The sequence below is a fragment of the Canis lupus genome, chromosome 2 (assembly GCF_011100685.1).
Source record: "Canis lupus familiaris isolate Mischka breed German Shepherd chromosome 2, alternate assembly UU_Cfam_GSD_1.0, whole genome shotgun sequence".
NCBI lineage: Eukaryota > Metazoa > Chordata > Mammalia > Carnivora > Canidae > Canis > Canis lupus.
Window position 1 is genome coordinate 63,717,766 of NC_049223.1, and position 19,443 is coordinate 63,737,208.

Genomic DNA, 19,443 nt, shown 5'->3' on the forward strand with positions numbered 1-19,443 from the left:
TGGGGCTGTATTAGGGTTCTCCGGAACCAATAGGATATATATAAATATAACCAATAGAATATATGTATAAAGAGAAAGAGAGAGACCAAAGGTGTAAGTCCCATTTGAGGACAGAAGACTGGTGTCCCAGCTCAAAGTAGGCAGGCAGAGAGGGCAAATTCCCCCTTTCCCTCTTCCTCCACATTTTTGTACTATTCAGGCCCTCGTGGGATTGACTAATGCCCACCCACACTGAGAAGGGCATTATGCTTACTCAGTCTGCTGATTCAAATGCTAATCTCATTTGGAAACATCCTTACAGACACACCCAGAAACGTTGTTTAATCTGGCACTCGGTGTGGCAGCAAGGCGACACATGAAATGAACCTTCACAGGGGTCCTTCCCAAGAATCCAGACTTTTGCTACAGCAAGGCAGACACTGCCAGCCTTACACCCTCCTAGAACCACAAAATGTCAGAGCAAGGAGATCTCAGAGGGGTGGCTACTTGCTCACGCACGCAGGACCAGACAGGATGCCACCGTGGGTGACTGGGCCAGGAGTGTGCCTCCCAGGGGGGTTGGCCTGTGGACTCCTGTGGAGTGCAGGCAGGTGCTCTGCCCAAGAGCATGTGGTCATCATCACCTGTAATGCTGTCCTAAGTACCAAGCACCTGGTGGGCCAGGCTTCATGTTGGTCTCCTCGAATCCAACTCTCCGGTCATCCCAGGGGAAATTCTTACCTAGAGAGAGTGGGGCCCACCCAGGGTCATGTGGCAAGAAATGGGCAGCATCAGGACGAGAACCCAGTTTTGCTCACACTTGAACTACCATCCTGTGTTGATCCGGTCATTTAATCAGCAGACTCGCCAACAGGCCAGGTGGGGATGAGACACAGACCGTTCCTAGGAGCTCAGGAAATCTGGATGTAGCAGAGCTGAAAGGACCTCAGAGACAGCCCATCCAGGGGTAGAAACTCAGTGAGCTCACTCAGGAAACTGGAGAGTGTCAGGCAGGAAAAAGACAGAAGTTAAAATGTGTCCCGTCTGTGTGTGCATGTTGGAAGCGCTGGCCTTTGTTTCTCCCAAGCCCTCAGTGAGGATTGGGCATGCTCGCTAAATACATGGTTTAGGAACAGGCTCAGACCCACAGATCCTGCTCTGGGACCTGACAGGCTGGCATCCATTTACCCTTGAAAGGCTTCTGAGCTATCCACATTTCCCCCCTCAAACCCCTGGGCCTCCCGGTGCCAAGTTCCATATGCACTCTTCAAATTCATAGAGTGTACGGAATCACAGAACTCAGCCCAAGGTGAGTCATTTATTAATCATAAACAAAACAGGCCCTGATCAAGGACACATCAGCACAAATCATAGAAGGGAAAAGGTGTGTGTGAGGGGGAAGGGTTGCCCAATCCCTTTATTTAATATTAACTCTGTTATGTGTTTCCATCTGAGTTCTGAGAAAGAGTTCTTCATACTCCCTGATTTTCTATAAACTCAACCCAAAGTCAATTTCCCTTGAATCCACGGAAGCCTGCTTCCTAGGGGTCAACAAGTGAGATGAGGGACTTTGGAACCATGGTCTCTGATGCTGAAAGAAGGCCCTGCTGGCTGGTCCGCCTCTGCGCACCTGGAAGGGCCTCACTCTCTGTCACTTTTTTCAGGATTGCTTGGTGTATCTGGGGAGCACACATAAAGCAAGCATGCAGACCAGTCCCTGGAAGGTACATACTTCACTGCAGTAGAAAGAGCAAGTGCCCAAGGACCATTGCAAACAGCCACTTGTATACCGACAGGCTGTGGCCCACGAGGCATGCCTCCCTGGGGGGACAGAGATTGAGTTAAGGGAACATGAACACTGTTGAGTTGTAGACTTTTTAATTACACTCACATCTTTTTTCTCTGTTGCTTCTCACCAGTGTCCTATGATGTAGACAGGTCAAGAGGTACAGCCCCATTTCATAAATGGATCAATCGAGGCCCCAAATGTGGAATGACACAGTGCAGGGCTATTTGCATCCCCTGCACCACTCTCAAAGCAGCATGGCAAAGTGCCTCGCACTCCCCCAGAGTATCTGTTATTTCACGACCGAGCTTCTGTCCCCACCAGGGCTGCTTGTCTGTCCAAAGTGGGAGACTTTGGGCTTGGCAAGCACTGCCCTCTGCTCTTGCTGTGATGTCTGAGCACCTTCTCCCTTCACTGGAATGAATGGGATGTGCAGCCTGCCATTCATCGGCCCCATTGTCTCCTTCCAGCTGGGGAGATGGCTGAGCTCTAGTTGCGCCCTGATTAGAGCACGCAGCTCCCCGTGGAGGTGGCAGGGCCTGTCTGGCTTGCGCACGCCCCCCGTGTAATTTGCACAGCATGGGAGTACTGTGATCCGATGTAAAATTCAGGAGCTTGCCCCCTAAAAAAGGCCCAGAGATGGAGGGGAAAGGTGGGGAGATGAGAATAAAATTTGACACAAATTACCTGGTGCTTGCTGGAGTGGAACGAGGCAGTGGGAGCTGCCAGGGTGAGTCTGGTGGGTGCCATGCCGGTACAGCAGAGAGGTCAGCCTCGCGGGTGGGTGGCGGGGAGGTGGGAAGGGAGAGGGCAACTGACGTGGCCGTGGTGTGGACATCATTCGGAAATCCGGGGAAGTCAGAACTGGATGGGTCCTGGAGAGGTTTTCCTGCCTCATGATTCCAAATGTCAGGTACCTAGCAGGCTGCAGCGGGATTACCTGGAAGCTTGCTAAAAATGCACACAACTGGGTTCACCCTCTGAGATTTTGAATAATTTCGAATAAAATAAATAAGACCCAGAGATAGAATGTACAGAGTGATGACCATAGTTAAGAATCCCGTCTTGTGTATTTGAAGCCACAAAAAGTAGATCTTAAAAGTTCCGATCACACACAAAATGGTGACTATGTGTGCTGATGGATGTTAACTATTCTTCCTGCAGTGCTCATTTCACAATATATACAGATATTGAATCAATGTGTCATGCACCTGAAACTTGCATACAGCTGACCCTCAGCAACATGGGTTTGAACCACGTGGCTCTGCTTATACGTAGATTTTTCTCAATAAGTAGAGCACCGTAACTGTTTTCCTTATGACTCTCCCAATAAGATTTTCTTTTCTCTAACTTACTTTATGGTAAGATGACTGTATATAATACATACAACATACAAAATATATATTAATCAACTCTATTATTGGTAAGGCTTCTTGTCAACAATAGGCTATTAGTAGCTAAGTTTGGGGGAAGTTGGAAGTTATACAGGGATTTTTGACTGTGCATTGTTCAAAGGTCAATTGTGATTTTAAAAAAATTTGGAGGTGCAACCAGTATGGCCATATGATTGGTGCCAAGCGTGACACTGATGCAAATCCTGCTGGGAAATTAGTCTATTGACAACTCTTTCATTGGTCAGAGGAGAAAATTCAGCCCAGAGAGAAAAAAGGTCTTGGCCAAGATCACACAGAGAGTTGGAAGCAGATCTTTCCATGGCCTCTTGCTTTCTCCCTCTCTCCCTTTTTTCCTTCTCTCTTTTCCTCTTCCTCTCTCTTTTTTTTTTTTTTAAATTTATTTATGATAATCACACAGAGCGAGAGAGAGGCAGAGACATAGGCAGAGGGAAAAGCAGGCTCCATGCACCGGGAGCCCGACGTGGGATTCGATCCCGGGTCTCCAGGATCGCCCTGGGCCAAAGGCAGGCGCCAAACCGCTGCGCCACCCAGGGATCCCTCTTCCTCTCTCTTTATTCATTCATTCCTTCAGTAGACATTTGTTGAGTGCCTGCTCTGTGCCTCCCCTGATGGAGCAAACGCCCCAGGGGGGAAAGACCAGTTTTCATCAAGTAATCACTCACAGAAATGTAAAAGTACAGTTATGACCAAGAGAGGAACATGAGAGGCTGTATCCAGGGAATTCAACATTGTGCAGTGTCCTCACCTGTAGAGTGGGGTGTCCTCACTGGCCCTCCCTGCTTCTCCACCTGTACAGCTCATACAGGATGTTAACCAGGAATGGATTGTGCAAACATAAAAGTGATTCTCCAAATGCTGGGCTTATCCTGACTCTGATAGACACTCAATAAATATTTGTAGAATTGGATTGCTGAATTGAATTATGCTACAAAAATAAAGCGAGGATTAGCAGGAATCCCCAACACCAACCCAGTGCTCACTCAAGTTCGCCGGTAGTGCTGACAAGACACAGGCTGGGTTTGTGGGATCTGAACAAGGATCAGCAGAAAGACTGCCTCCTACAGATCTCTGGACTGTCAGAGTGGGAGGACTTGGATATCATCCAGTGTGTACCTGCCCTCAGCCTCACAGAATGGGAAATGGAGGCCCAGGCAGGGAAAAGATTATTACAGCTCACACCCGGGAAAAATGGCAGAGCCAGGGCCAAACCCAGGCTTCCTGAATCCCAGGAAACTGAATAGATGATAGATTAACAGCAAAATGGGTATGTCTTGGGTACACAGATGCTAGCAGCTGTTATTCTGTGTGTGGAAAATCTTAGCATTAGAAATGTCTTCTCTGGGGAGCCTGGGTGGCTCAGTGGTTGAGCATCTGCCTTTAGCTCAGGTCATGATCCCAGGGACCTGGGATCGAGTCCCGCATCAGGCTCCCCGTAGGGAGCCTGCTTTTCCCTCTGCCTGTGTCTCTGCTTCTCTCTCTGTGCCTCTCATGAATGAATAGATAAAATATCTAAAAAAGAAAAGAGAAGAGAAAAGAGAAAAAACATTTCCCTGTACTAAGTAATGCTCCACTGCAGAACCAGTCCCCAAGTTCCCAGGTTCATTTATTTCTCCACAGGTGACAGTCAAGAATAAATGTCTACGTATGTTTGGTAGACACTACTAGCTCTCACTGTTTTCTGTTCTGATAAAAACACCCATACTTCTCTTTGGGGAGCCACTCTCTCCCTTCCCAATGTTTGTGAGGCTTAGACTGTGTTGTTCATCTGCTTCCAGGGAAGGTTAGCACCTGTCGCAGGCCTGGCCAATCAGCCTATTCCGTCTCCCTAAGCACAGTGATTGGTTCAGGGAAGGACACGTGACTCAGGGTGGTCCAATAAGAGTCAGCCCTGGGATTTGGGCTGGAATCCTTGAGAAAGAGGCACTGTCTTTTCCATTGGTTTTTCTGAGCCAGTAAATGTTATTCTGGAGCTTCTGGGCACCATTCTTCATCAAAGCTGGAACACCTTTTTGTCAATGAGTCAACACAATTGGGGGGGAAAGCCACGAGGTGAAGAGAAACTGATTCCCCATGAGGTATATATGTTTTTGAACTCCTGGATGCAGCCATTCCTGAGACAAAATACTCTGTACTTTGCAGTTAAGGGAGGCAATAAATTCCCTGTAATTGGTTGGGCAGAGTATGGCAGAGACAGCTGCCAGAGATTTGTGGAATTTTTGATGGGAAGCAATTACCCAGTCAGAGACTATTTCCGAGCTTTCTTTACAAGCGCCGTGTAGTTGAGTTCTGGACGGTGAAATTGGAGGCAGAAGGGAAGAACACCACTGCCACAAACACCCTCCTTTCACACTCTCTTTTTCCATCCACTGGCTCAATGTCAAAATACCCAGGAAGCCTTTGGGAGCCATATATTAAAAATGGCATCGGGCAGCGTCCCTGAATGACCATATGGAGGAGTGTGCTGTCTCCCCCATCTGCCAGTTGGACTGAGGTGAATGAGAAGTAACCTTCCACTGTGTTAAGCCACCAAAATCCATGGGCTTCTTTGTAATAACCATGGTCTTAATTCATCCACCTAGTGTTTCAATCCAAGTTCTTAAGTCATAAACAATAGAAACAAACTCTGCCAACTTAAGCTGAGAAGGAATGCAAGAAAAGGACTGTGGCTGTTCACGAACACTCCCTGAGAGCGAGAGAAGCAGGACTGGGAGCCATGATGTTTAGAACAATGCCCAAATTCATGACATAGAACTGGAGCCGGCTGGGGGGAGCTGGGGTGAGGGCAGACACTGCTGGGCGCCAGTCCCTCACCTTGCCTGTTGACATTCTCGATGCTCATGGGCAACTGCAGGATCTTCTAGTGTGTGAGACCATAGAACCTCCTGAGAAGGCTCGTCCTGAGGAAGAAGTCCGGGTATGGCCAGATTGACCAAAGAAGAAAACTTGGTTAGGGCACTATGGGAAGAACTGGGATTCTGGATATGATGGGGAAACAGTTCATTCTTGATATGGGTCAGCCTTGGGGACTACCGTCAGGGTCCCATGATCTTGAAGACTGAAAATAAACATTTAACATGGTATTTCAGGCAAAACTTCACCCCAGGTGCTAGGTCCACATCACCTCTTTGGAGGTCCTGTGGTGGGGGTAGCCTGGGATGAGACCTCCCCCTGCCTTTCAGGAGACCACCATGAAGCTTCGCACCACGAGACCCCAGTGCATTGGCAGTAGTGCCCAGTGTGGTGCTCCCAAGCGGTGTTCTGGAGAAAATCTGTTTGTGAGACACTAAGACTTCCTCTGAGAACTGTCCAAAATACGCAAAATACGAGAATAAGGAAAGATTTACAGGAGCAGGGAAGTCCTGGGGTAGCAAGTGGGGGTAGGAGACAATGGAACACAACATCAGAGTGAGTTTCAGTGCTACCCACAGGCTGAGTCAAGGGCAAAGGTGCTGAGTGCCTTCTGTTTGGTGCTCCAAATCCTCTCTCCACATCTCCCACCCTGCTCCCTCCGGGGACTGAGAGGTATAAAATGGAGAACAAAGCTCTCTTGTCTTTTGGCTGCTGGTGGGGTTTGACCAATGAGAGACACTAGCAGATCTGCTACCCCCACATCCCTGTCCAGGAGTAGCTTCTCCACCTCCCCAGCCCTCCAGGGTCACAGTCCCTGCCACATGGCCCTCTGCAGACAGCCCTCTGTCTGCATCCTGTGTTGTCTTAAGTCTAGGGGATATTCTGGCCACCGCCGTTCCCAGCCCCATGGGCCGTTCCATGTCAGATGGGATTCCTACAACATGCTCATACCTTTGCGAAGGGTCCCAGCATCAAACTTTCCTCCAATTCCCCAGTTTGAGTGACCATCTTTCTCCAGCCAACTGATATAAAGACTCATGGATCCTACGGAGAGATAGTCTACTTCCTGATTTCGAGAAACAAGAGCGTATTGAATTTTCAGTCATCCTTTCCTTTTCTTCTCTTCCCCAGACAGTCATACATGCCTGTACCAGAATGTTGGTGGGGTTTCTGTAGCATCTGGTGATCTTGTCTCAGCGCTCTTGTTACTATGGGGTCCTGTCCAGTTGGCCTCAGATCTGTCACTATTAGGGAAAATGTCATAAACCAGGCAGTTCCTACTAATGGCTGAGGAAAGATATCATGGAAGCTACTCCAGGGTCTCAAGAATAGTCAGAATGCCAAGTTCTTAAAGGCCCAAAAATGATGAGGAGGGCCAGGCTGACGTGATGGATCTGGGTCTAGAAAGGGCTTCATGATGTACCCGGGGCTGCAGATGTCTGAACACCCACATAGAAGAGGGCCACCCCCATGGTTCTCCCATTGACCATTCCCTCCACCTCATCTGACCCTCATTTGACCCTTGTTCAACCCACTTGCAGATGGCCCAGGTTGAACCACGCAAGAAGCGGCTTCTGATCCCACCCCGGTCCCCACCTGCAGCTCAGCAGCATGTGACCATCTCCGCAGCATCCAAGTGGCTCAGGGACCCCAGGCTGAGCAGGGCAGGTGGTAGAGGGGCCAGCCTAGGATGGTTCACATCTTCCCACCTCTGTCAAGGAAAAGGGGTTTCGAATGTGCTTTCAAATCCATGAGCTCACATTTGTCATGCTTGTTTTTAGGACACAGATATGCCCACCCCAGGTTTACAGAGGAGTGACTCACGACAGCCCCCAGAATCTCCTCCCCAGCAAAGGCCAGCTTTCCTTCCTGCCACATCTCCAGCTCTGCCCGGAGTGTCTGCTGGGAGTATTCCTCTTCCAGGAATGGCCTGAGCCTCTGTGGTAGTCTCTGGGGTGCCTGACTGGGAACTACTAACTTCTAGAGAAAGCATCTTGTCCCCAGTGGAAGCCACTGGGGCCAGGCCCTGCTTCTAAATAGGTACTCTCGTCAAATTTGCTGGCCCTTATGATGTTCAGGCCCTGGAAAGAGGCCATGTGTTCCAGGTTAAAGCCTGAATACCCACCTGCTCAGGGACTTTTGCCCATCAGTTGTGTCAACTAAGCAAGGATGAGGGTTAGACCTTTCTCTGAAATCTGAAAGAAAGACAAACACTTCTGAAAGAGAGAGCTTCACGTTGATGGCTGACATCCCCCAAGGGCCTCCATGGATGGCTGTGCAACCCCTTGCACACCGGCAGGGGGCATGATTCTCCGCACGGTCCCCCTGGCTTGGCATGCCTATTATGACTATTTCCAGGTAGAGGAGGGAGGGATGCCGTGTCCCTGCGCCTGTTTCAGTGGGACCTCAGCCGAGTCCTGAGACACCAGACCAGAAAAGCTGTTAGAAGTTCAGGAGGTGGAAAATGTGCCCTTCTTCATTCTTTGAAAGGAGGGGACTCATTCCCTGGAGCACCTCTGCCACCCAGGGTCCTCTGATGAGGCCTTCCTCTCTATCCATCCCCACAGAGCAGCGCAGGCACCAGTAAGGCCTCGGGATACCACTCCATAAATTCTCTTTTCATTGGAGGCCTAGCAGATAATAATTTAAAGAACTAGTCACTGCTTGCAATTAAGCACAGAGAAAATAGATCAGGCCCATAATTTATGTCTGTGCAAGGTTGGGCTGGATTTGTAATTAATGTTTGCTCCCTTTAATGAAATACTCCAAAGGTCTGCACTTCTGTCATTCATGAAGGTAATTTTTCAATTGATTAGTAAAATAATACTTGAAAAGTAAATGCACCTGCTTCTTCCCCGAAATGTCTCCGTCAACCGGACACTGGTTGAGACACTAAAAAAATACCACTCCAACCCAGTGGAGACCGGGCTCCGCACCATCAGCATGCAGAGTGCCCAAGAAGGAGGCCAAATGAAAAAGCAATTAGAGCAGCCGCAGTGACCGGAATCCCTGGGTGCCCCCGGGCTGCTGAGCAGCTGCGGCCATCCTCCTACCCAGCCTCTGCCTGCTTAGGGGGAGTTGGGCGGGAATGGTGAAGTTGCTGAGGGGGCCAGAGACCCAAGCATTCTGGTTTTCACAGCCCAGGACCCCACGGGGCACTGAGCTGGGGCCGGGCAACCTTGGAGAAGATGCTTTGGGAGCCCAACAGTTGGAGGCACTGCAGCCCGCAGGGATGCAAGGATGGCTAGGGCACCTGGCAGGGTGCTAGGCACAGGATAGATGCTGTTCCCGAATAGCATCAGTGGTCCAGAGGAGCCAGTTCCTGTTGAAGGCTTAAAATGGGAGCCAAGATTTCTTTTTCTTTTTCTTTTTTTGTATTTTTTTATTGGAGTTTGATTTGCCAACATACAGCATAACACCCAGTGCTCATCCCATCAAGTGCCCCCCTCAGTGCCCATCACCCAGTCACCCCATCCCTCTGCCCACCTCCCCTTCCACCACCCCTTGTTCATTTCCCAGAGTTAGGAGTCTCTCATGTTCTGTCTCCCTCTCTAATATTTCCCACTCTTTTCCTCTCTTTTCCCCTCTAATCCCTTTCACTATTTTTTATATTCCCCAAATGAATGAGACCATATAATGTTTGTCCTTCTCCGACTGACTTACTCCACTCAGCATAATACCCTCCAGTTCCATCCACACTGAAGAAGATGGTGGGTATTTGTCGTTTCTAATGGCTGAGGAATATTCCATTGTATACATAGAGCACATCTTCTTTATCCATTCATCTTTCGATGGACACCGAGGCTCCTTCCACAGTTTGGCTATTGTAGACATTGCTGCTATAAACATTGGGGTGCAGGTGTCCTGGGAGGCAAGATTTCTTAGGAGTCAGTGGATCAGAGATTTGCTGATTTGCTGGGAGCCTTATCTTGAAAATGGGAGCTGAATGTTATAAACATGACTTCTTTGTGGGCACCTGGGTGGCTCAGCGGTTGAGCATCTGCCTTTGGCTCAGGTCGTCATCCCGGGGTCCTGGGATCGAGTCCCACGTCAGGCTCCCTGCATGAAGCCTGCTTCTCCCTCTGCCTCTCTCTCTGTGTGTCTCTCATGAATAAATAAATAAAATCTTTAAAAAAAAAATGACTTCTTCGCTTTATGTTCTATGGAAAAAAATAAAGGCAATTATACAACACAGTGTTAATTCTTAGAATAAGGAATGACTCAAGTATTGATTTGGGGGGATTAGTTTTTAGTCAAAAGTATTTAATAGCACTATATAAGATCCTTCCCCTCATGATAGATTTTCCCAGCACAGGCATAAAGAAAGCAATTTGGGGAAAACCATTCAAAGGCTGCATCCAGTTTTTTGAAGTCTGTTCTTCATCTCTGACACTTAAAGGGCCTGACTACCAATTACCAAGCACCAAAATACTGTAGCACTGCCCTCGTGCCATCCGTGACTATTGCTTTCCCCTTCCAGTGGGTCGACGCTTGCCAGTGGCCTGTCGTGGGAATCCAGCCATTCTCTGAAGGCACTTCGGCACCCTAAATGAAACCCCGCATCTCTGGCAAAATCGACTCTTTCCCTTTTTTAAAAAAAGATTTTATTTATTCATGAGAGACACAGGGAGACAGAGACATAGGCAGAGGGAGAAGCAGGCTCCCTGCGGGGAGCCCGTGCAGAACTCGATCCCAGGACCCTGGGATTACGACTTGAGCCAAAGGCAGAGGCTCCACCGCTGAGCCACCCAGGCGCCCCAGATCAGTTCTTTCTGTTAGCGATCAATTAACGTTTTCACATTGAGTGTTGGCCACACATAGAGGTGTCACTAGCAAGGAGAGGAGGGGTTGTTCGAGGGACAGGAATTTTACAGAAGGTGGATTCGTAAAGGACTAGCTCCCTGTGCTCTCACCATGCTGGCTTACCTCTGTAGGGGGTCCTCCCTCCACCCCCACCCCTCCACCTCCCCACCACCACCACCGTGGGCAGGAAGCAGTCACATCACAGAGGATCCCAGGGACACGTTTCCTACACTTTCTGGACAAAGTTGCTTGGATTGCACCTTGCAGGAAAGCATTAACACTTAGGATCTCAGTTGCAATCAACAGAAGCGGACTCGCTGATTCCAGCAGAAAGTGAAAGCTGGAAAATCACTCCCTGAAACAGCCCGGAGGGTTCACTGGGAGAACTGGGGCTCTGCTTTTTCTGCTGTCTCTCAAGAGTAGGAAAAGCAAAGAAGGGCCAGGAGGGCAGCATGTTGCAAGAAAAACGCAAGATGGGATCTGGATTCGTGGACCCGGTGAATCTTACCGAATCTGATGTCACCTGTCCAGACCTTGCGGAGCTGGCCTTCCCAGAACCCGCCATCCGGGACACTCTGCACCTCAGTACTGTCCGGTATAGGACAACTAGCCCCATGTGGCTACTTGGGTTTAAATTTAGATTAATTAAAAGTAAGTAGAACTAACTAAGATTCCAGTGTCTCGGGCACACTAGGCACATTTAAAGCGCTCCAAAGGGCTCGTGGCAACCGTGCTGGGCGGCCCTCTGGTTTAGACGACGCCGGCCGTGGGGTGATGTTTCCCTGGCGGGGTCTGCTCCAAATCCCGCACCGAGCCCTGTGGCCCGGCAGCGGCAGCTGCTGAGCTGCCAGGACACAGTGACCGGGGCGGGGCCCCCATCTCCGCTCCACCGGGGCCTCTGCCTCCCTTCGCAGAGGAGACTAATCTATATTTTCAGCTCCTTTTCTCCGCATGAACAATGAGGAGCAGCCCCGGGAAGTGGCTGGATCACTTTCTCCAGCACCTCTTTTACGAGCTCCTTAATAGGTGGAAATGCTTGATTATTTCAAATGAATATAATTACAAAATCCTCTACTTAGAGTAATCTTCCTCCTTTGTGGGAGCAGACATCTCCTTTCTCTCATTATCTCCACTTTGAGAGGCACTTTGCTGCTCTGAAAAGTGAACATTTCAATGGTCCTGGCAGGATGGTCCCTCTCACCCTCCCAAGGGCCACAGCAACTTTGGAAGGGGCTGGTGGCTCAGATCAGCGTCCCCAGGGTCATCGTCTGGGTGAGTACAATGTGGCAAGGAGCCACATACTTGGAGGAACATCCTCTTCCACCTTTGGACTTACAACCTGCCCTCCCTGACTGGGCAAAGATGTGCCAGGCCTCTGCCCCTGCTAGCCGCACTCAGCATTCTTCTCCCCACCCTGAATTGCCTACTTGGGGAGCCATGGCGGATGACTCTAGAGGATCCCCTCCTGTCTGCTCCAAAGCCCATGCCTCCCGTGGCCTGCCAGCATCAGACGTCCTTCATCATTATGGAGACAGCACAGGCTATGCAGGCGAGGCTGACTTGAGTTCAAATCTCGCCTCTCCCACTCACTGGTTTGTGGCCTTTGGTGAGTTAATCATCTTCTCTGGGCCTAAATTTCTCTACCTTTGCAAAGGAGATACTAACCACCGTGGGTAGTGCAGCCCCCACGATCGTACAGTGGGACTCTACCTCTTGGTCTTAAGAGATTGGTCCAGTAATGGGCCTCTGGCTTCTTTCCCCTGGATGTTTGCATTTGGAGCAAGAGGGCCCGGTGCAGCTGTGAGATGCCCCACTTGGTCTGCTGTCAAGAGAAGCCTGCTTATTATCAGCCCACAAGGGCAAAGGGCCACGTTGGTTCTCTTCACTCCTATTTACCCAGATCCTGGCAGGACACCCAGCATGTAGGAGGAAACAAGTGCTGGTGGCATTGTGGGGATAATGGAAGACAGAGAGTGTGAGCCCCAGGTTCCATTGCCCCGAGGCCCAGATGTATTTCTGTCTTTCTGCATCCTTGACCGTCCTGCTCTTCTCAGCCACTCCAGCCTTCTTCTTGCTGACCTCAATCTCTGCCACTTGTAACCCACAGAGCAGTGTGCACACTCCTTTCCTGCCTCATACCAGCAGATGTGCACCAGGGTAGGGGATGGGAGCGTCCACCCTCCAGTTTCCCATCCTAAGGAAAACATAAATGATACAGGACTTGCCAGGGCCTTGCTGAGAACTGGTGGCCTCCTGAGGAAGGCTCACATTGCACCAGCATCCTGATGCATGCTCCTCTCCACATGCCATCTGTCCCCTTCCTCTGCTCACTCTCTAGATAGAAGCTTTCTCTCTCCCAGCCAGAGCAACCTCCCTGTGGGGAAGACGTGGAACCCAGGAGGACCCAAGCTCAGCTTCCATGTCCAAATGTACCACTGAACAAGAAAAGACTTTACTTCCATCCTTCCACATCCCCTCATTCCAGCAGCTACAGAGCCTCTTCCTTCTTGATCTTACGTGCTAAGAGGGACACCTTCAAATCCAAGGACATACAAATAAAATGAAGCATGTTCAGGGGTGCCTGCGTGGCTCCGTCAATTAGGCTTCCGACTCCTAATCTCAATTCAGGTCTTGATCTCAGCATCATGAGTTCAAGCCCCACATGGGCTCCATGCTAGGCGTGCAGCCTACTTTTAAAAAAAATGAGGGGCACCTGGGTGGCTCAGTCAGTTAAGCATCTGCCTTTGGCTCAGGTCATGATACCAGGGTCCTAGGATCAGCTCCGCATCAGGCTCCCTACTCAGCAAGAAGTCTGCTTCTCTCTCTCCCTCTGCCCTTTCCCCCACTGTGCTCTCTGACTCTCTTTCTGTGTCAAATAAATAAATAAAATCTTTTTAAAAAGATGAAATGAAGGATGTTCACAGAGTTGTAAGCAGAGAGAAGGCCTGGCTGATGGGTGGCCAGGTGTCAACCAGAGACAGGCAGGTACCCCTTAGCCTCCATGCCTCCCTTCCAGACATCTGTATGGACTCCTGATTCCTCTACCCCGTAGGCACTGCGCCCCATTGTAGAGCCTTGGGCACATCTTGAACAGGACTGCAGGGTCCAAAGATCATTCACTGATGCCCTGTGTATGGTTTGGGCACTTTAGGAATATAAGGCAGTATGATTTGGCATAAATCTCAGTTCACATCCCAGTTCTGGAAGTTGGTGCTATCCCCACTGGCTGTTCAGCTACTAGTATTAACTGAGCCCGCACGTGAGAAGAGGCACCTGGCAAGCCGAGCATCAGCATGACCTGAGGATCAGGAAGGGCTTCCTGGAGGAGTGGTCATGTAGCCAGACAAGAGATGAGGAGGGTTTGGATAGTCATGGCTGAGGTGGGAGATGAGTGGAAAGCATACCCCAGGCAAAAGGACCCCCATGAGCAAAGGAAAGGATATCATCCTTTTTTGAGAGACGTTAGGCCAAGGAACAAAAATGTCACCAAGACCGCAGTGTTTCTTGTCCACCAATTGGGGCCAGCTGCCGGGAAGAGCTAATGAATTATCATTCATTCTTTGATTCATTCATTCATTCATTCATTCACTCCGCACATATTTATTGAGCCTGGTAAAACCACACCCAAGAGCACTGAGATAGAAATTGGAAACTGCATTCAGAACCATTTTATTCTCTGTACAAGGGTTCAGAGGTGAACAAATCACAGCCTCTGCCCTCTAAGGGGAAAGGAGGGAGACAAGAAACAAACAAACATATAAACAAAAAACCCAAACAGGAATCCATGCTGGAATGCGCTGGAGGGAGAGCCCAGATGGCCTGAGGAGGGGGCCTGCGGACCGAGATCTGAAGTGTGAGAAGCCGCCTGCCGCCCCAGCATCAGTCAGGGAGAGGATAGTCAAGGCAGAAGGAAGAGCAAGTGTAAGTTGTGCGAAGGGGAACAGCAGACAGAAGGCTCCGTGTCTGGAGCAGGGTGGTATGGGGCGGGAAGGGGAGCGTGAGAGTAGACGGAGGGAGGCTGGTGGGGCAGGTCACAGGTCACGGGGCCTCCCAGGCCAGACCAAGGGGCTGTGGATTTTATCATACGCTTCTGCCCCGGCGACATAACATACAGCGAATAAAAGTTATGTGAGCACACGCTTCCTCCTAGAAGAGGAATCGGCGAGCAAACAGGGGTCACCACCTGGTTTTGTCCAGCCCGCAGGCTACGAATGGCTTTTACATTTTTAATGATTCTTACAAGACTGCCTCCACAGCATCGCTGATTTCGCCTCTTGACTTGCAAAGCCTAAAAGAGTGACTGTCTGGCTCTTTCCAGAAAAGTTTGCCGATCCCTGGCCTACAACGATACCAGATAAAGCAGTTTGGCTCTAGGAGCTGGCAAATATGTTTATCATCGCAAGAGGGGAGGAATATGTTCTTCTCTTTCAGGCGGAAGATGATAAAATAACCACTTTTCGGTTAAGGAAAGACACGCTGGTCAACTGTCCCCAGCTTATTATGGGTGCAGAGAAGAATCTAGGCCCCTGCCCACCTCATCCCACATCCCCCCATGACTTTGCCCTCCCAGCCCCCACCACTCGCTCCCGGAAATCCAATTTCCTAGTTATAGCTGTGCTTATTAAAAGCATGACTGTGGAGGCTGTTTACCCTGAGATCTATTTTTGTCATAACTGTTTGTAATGGTTAAGTCTCTACGACGTAAACACTCCATACAAAATAATGCATCTTCAATAAACTGAAATATTAACCAATCATATGTAATGGTTCATGCCTAACAAATGCCCAGCTCGGGGTCCTCAGGGCATCGTAGAAATTGAAAATTGTATTGATGGACTGGCCAGCCTTCAAATTGCACTGCGCGGGGATGAAAAAGCATAGGAAAAGTTCTCATTATGGCTCTCTGACATTAATTTGAGCATTTTTATATGTGTGTCCTATTAAGCGCTTTAAGTGCTTTTTGATAATTGTGCTTTGTAGTTTTTACGGCACTTCAGCCTATTCCCAGTTCAATTTCCTCTTTTATCCGATGTTTGAAATATTGATTTCTGACAGATAAAAGCAAACCTTATAATCTCAGCAGCGAGTAATAAGTGAGTGGGACGAGGCTTCAGAATGCATCGGGGAATGGTCATATTTGAAACAGTCTTTGTTTTATTACATTTCGTCAACAGAATTTACTTACTGCTTGCTGATATTTATGTAAAAAGCCCGGCCGCCGAGAGGGCCGCGATATTGCCAATTTCAGCTCTACTTTTTGCATTTAGGAAGATAAAAGAAGCTTCTCCCTTGGAGCCCGATGATTGCAGCGGCTTAAACTGCTGTCAGCCGGCCGCGGGTAACTGTGATTTATCTTCTTCAGATTGTGCCGTGTCGTGGCTGCAAACTTTTCCTTCGGTTTTGCATTAAGAAGCTGACAGGCGGTCAGGATGCAGAGGGCCTCCCGTCCTGGGTGCACCCGGGGGCCCCGATGGACACCCTCGCCCTGGGAGAGGAGCGGGAGCTCTTCCTGAAGCCGGGGGACCCCAGACATCGCGCGGTCTGCATGGCCCAACACGCAGCTCGTGGACCCCTGAGGGCATCCGGAGGACTTCCAGAGCTACTCCAAATCCCACTCTCCCCTAATTTTAGTGATTCTCTCACCCATTCATTCAGCTCCGCTATTACAGGTTGCTGGGCGCGTGACATGAGTGCCCAGGACAATTGCCTTGCTCTTCCCACAATCCTGTTTGCCAGCAGCCGTTCTCAACCACCGGTGACCTAGGTGGGGGCTAGGCGGAGCAGATTTTGCCTACCCCTGGCCTGGCACATTTTTGGTTGTCAGCCTGGGGAGACAGTGCTACTGGCATCTCACGGCTGGAGACCAGGGAGGCTGCTAAAGGTCCTCCCATGCACAGGACAGTCTCCCACAGCAAAGAATTATCGGCCCCGAATGTCAATAGGATGGATGGTGAGAAACCCCCGATCTTCCCGAAAGAGATAATGGCCTGTAAATGGACAAGGAAATAGTAGGCAGTAATAAAGGCAACGGAAAATAAAACAGGGCAGGGAGATAGAGACCAGGCAACAAGCATCTGGCCCAGAGAAAATCCACAAACAGGTTGTCATGCACAGGTGGAGAAAAGACAGTTTGTTCAAGGATGGGATAGCAGGACAGGGCTTGGCCAGCTGGTGTTGCAGGAAGAAGGCCAGGGTGGCTGTAGTTGGGGACCTGCCCTGGCCAGCGCCAAGAAGCTAATGAGTTGCAACAGGCGGGTCGCAGGGATGGGTCTTTGAGGCGGTGTTGACAGAACTTTGAGATTGAAGGCGGTATAAAGGGAGACGGGGGATTCCAGAATGATGCAGAAGTCTTGCCTGGCTATAGAGTTGTTTTACTATTGATTTAGAAATATTGCTTAGGATGAAGCTAAAGTATGTAAGTCAAGAAGCAGAAAGCACTAAGTAAAGCCACACTAAGGTGATGCATACGTAATAATAACAGTGTGAAGGCAGCACCTGAATGAGTTTGGCTGGGGATGAGAAGGCAGAGACCAGAGGGTCTTACCCACAGCATCATGGCTTGCAAAAAGCAGAGCTGCCCCCAAGTCACATCCCGGGACTTTCCGGTTTTCCCATAGCGTGGGGTTTAAGGACATGAAATCCAAAATCAGGGCTTGTTGTTCCCTAGAACTTTGGGAATCATTTGTAACCAAGGAAAGACTGCTCAGGGATCCAGCCAACCTCCCTCAAACACTACAATTGGTTGCAGGCTCTCTTGAGCTTCAAGGCCATCAGCCCTGGTGCCTGAAACCCTCCTGTGTGTCAGTGTGTTCATTCATTTAACAAATATTTATTGAGTACCTACTGTGTGCCAGACCCTGTGCATTACCCTATAGACACAGCAGGGATCCTTGGTTCTACTGCTTAGCAGTCTCTCTGGGATCTGGAAGACTGACCAATAATTCATTGACTGTGGGTAAAAGGGCACTAGTAACGGGATCAGCTAAGTTATGCTGCTGTAAAAAGCACACGTGAATTCTCACCCACTCTGCTCCACTCTGCATGGGTCCTCTGGGAGCCAGGTGGATGCAGCAGCCGGCATTTGGAACAACATCAGTCACTGCAGCACAGGAAAATGAGCATGGGGAAGCTTGTGCTGGCTCTCTGGGCTGCTGCCCACGTGTTGTATCCGCTCCCATTTTACTGGCCAAAAGCAATCACATGACTATACGTGTGTTTAGGAGGCAGGGCAGGAGAAACCACATATCTATGATCAACCCTAATGACCCACACAGCACTCTGGGGCAGGAGGAATGGTGACGGGGAGCTGGGGTCAGGGAGCAGAATGAGGCCTCTGGCTCTTGAATGAATCCTGAGGCTTCTCATGGGCCGGGCTGCAGCTCGGGGGGCTCAGAGGTCTGTAGGCAGCATCCAGTCCACAGCCATGCAGCATTTAAATCTTTAAAAACCAGTTGTCAATATTTTTCAATGGGGGGGGGGGTTGCATAAAAATCTCAGTTTCTCTCTAAAAGAACTCAGAAGGACCAGCCACACCTGGTTGGCGTTGTCACCTGGCGGCCGCCAGCTGTTGCTGGTACCAGCTGACCAGGCACACGGGCCACATCTGCTCACGTGGTGCAGCCCGGTGTCTGTGCTCAGCACTTTGTGTCACCTGCCCAGCTCTTTGGCTGTTGAGTTTGCAACCCCTGGTTGAATTCGTTGTACAGATAGAGATAGGGAAACAAGCTTGGAGCAAGAAAATGGCCTCCCCAAGTTCACATTAACTGCAGTCATAGCCAAGCATTTTCCATTCTGGCTTCACAAACTGCTCAGAAAGGAATTCTGGCAAAATTGGGGTGGGCATGGCGGAGACAGAGGGGAGTGCAGGAGAGGCAGGGTGGGCTCCAACAGTTCCGCCAACTGGGCATGCACATCCTACCCCAGGATGTGCAGGGCGTGAATCCCTAACGCAGAGCAGAAAGCTCTGGAAGCTGGGGCTCCGCTGGCATTGCAGGGCCTCCATGGGCCTTGCCGGGCAGAGCACCACTCCCCCCTACCAATAAGACAGTGACAGCCGCAACCCCTAACCTCTTCAGAGAATTGCCTATAAACTGGAACCAGACATGCTTAGAATTTCAAAGGAGGATCATTAGTGTTTTCCATACTGGCTTGGTTATTTACAATTCATTAAGAGAATTAACTTTGAGGCTGAGTTCTTCTGATAATCCACCAAAAATGAAACAGCAGGCAAAGAGGCTGAGCATGGGGAGGAGAGCGTGGCCCTGGGCAGCCCGGCTCCTCTAAAAGTCCAGATATTCCTGCATCTGCACATCTGCCTTGTGGTGGTGGTGGTGGTGGGGGGTGTCTCCGTGGCTGCCAGGTGCCAGAGAGGGCAACAGGCTGATGGAGGGCCTGCGAGGTCTCTAAGTTCATGCTAGCATGGCACGCAGCCCGCTGGTACCCCGGCACAGTGGCCAGTCCAGCACAGTGGACCAGAACCGCCAAGGCCCTCACACACTGTATACCAAAGACAGGACAACCCTTCCATACAACGGGAGACCCCTGGGTAGGATTCAGATGAAGAAATCAGACCGTAGGCCCCAAGACAGCTTGTGCCACTTATTGGTATTG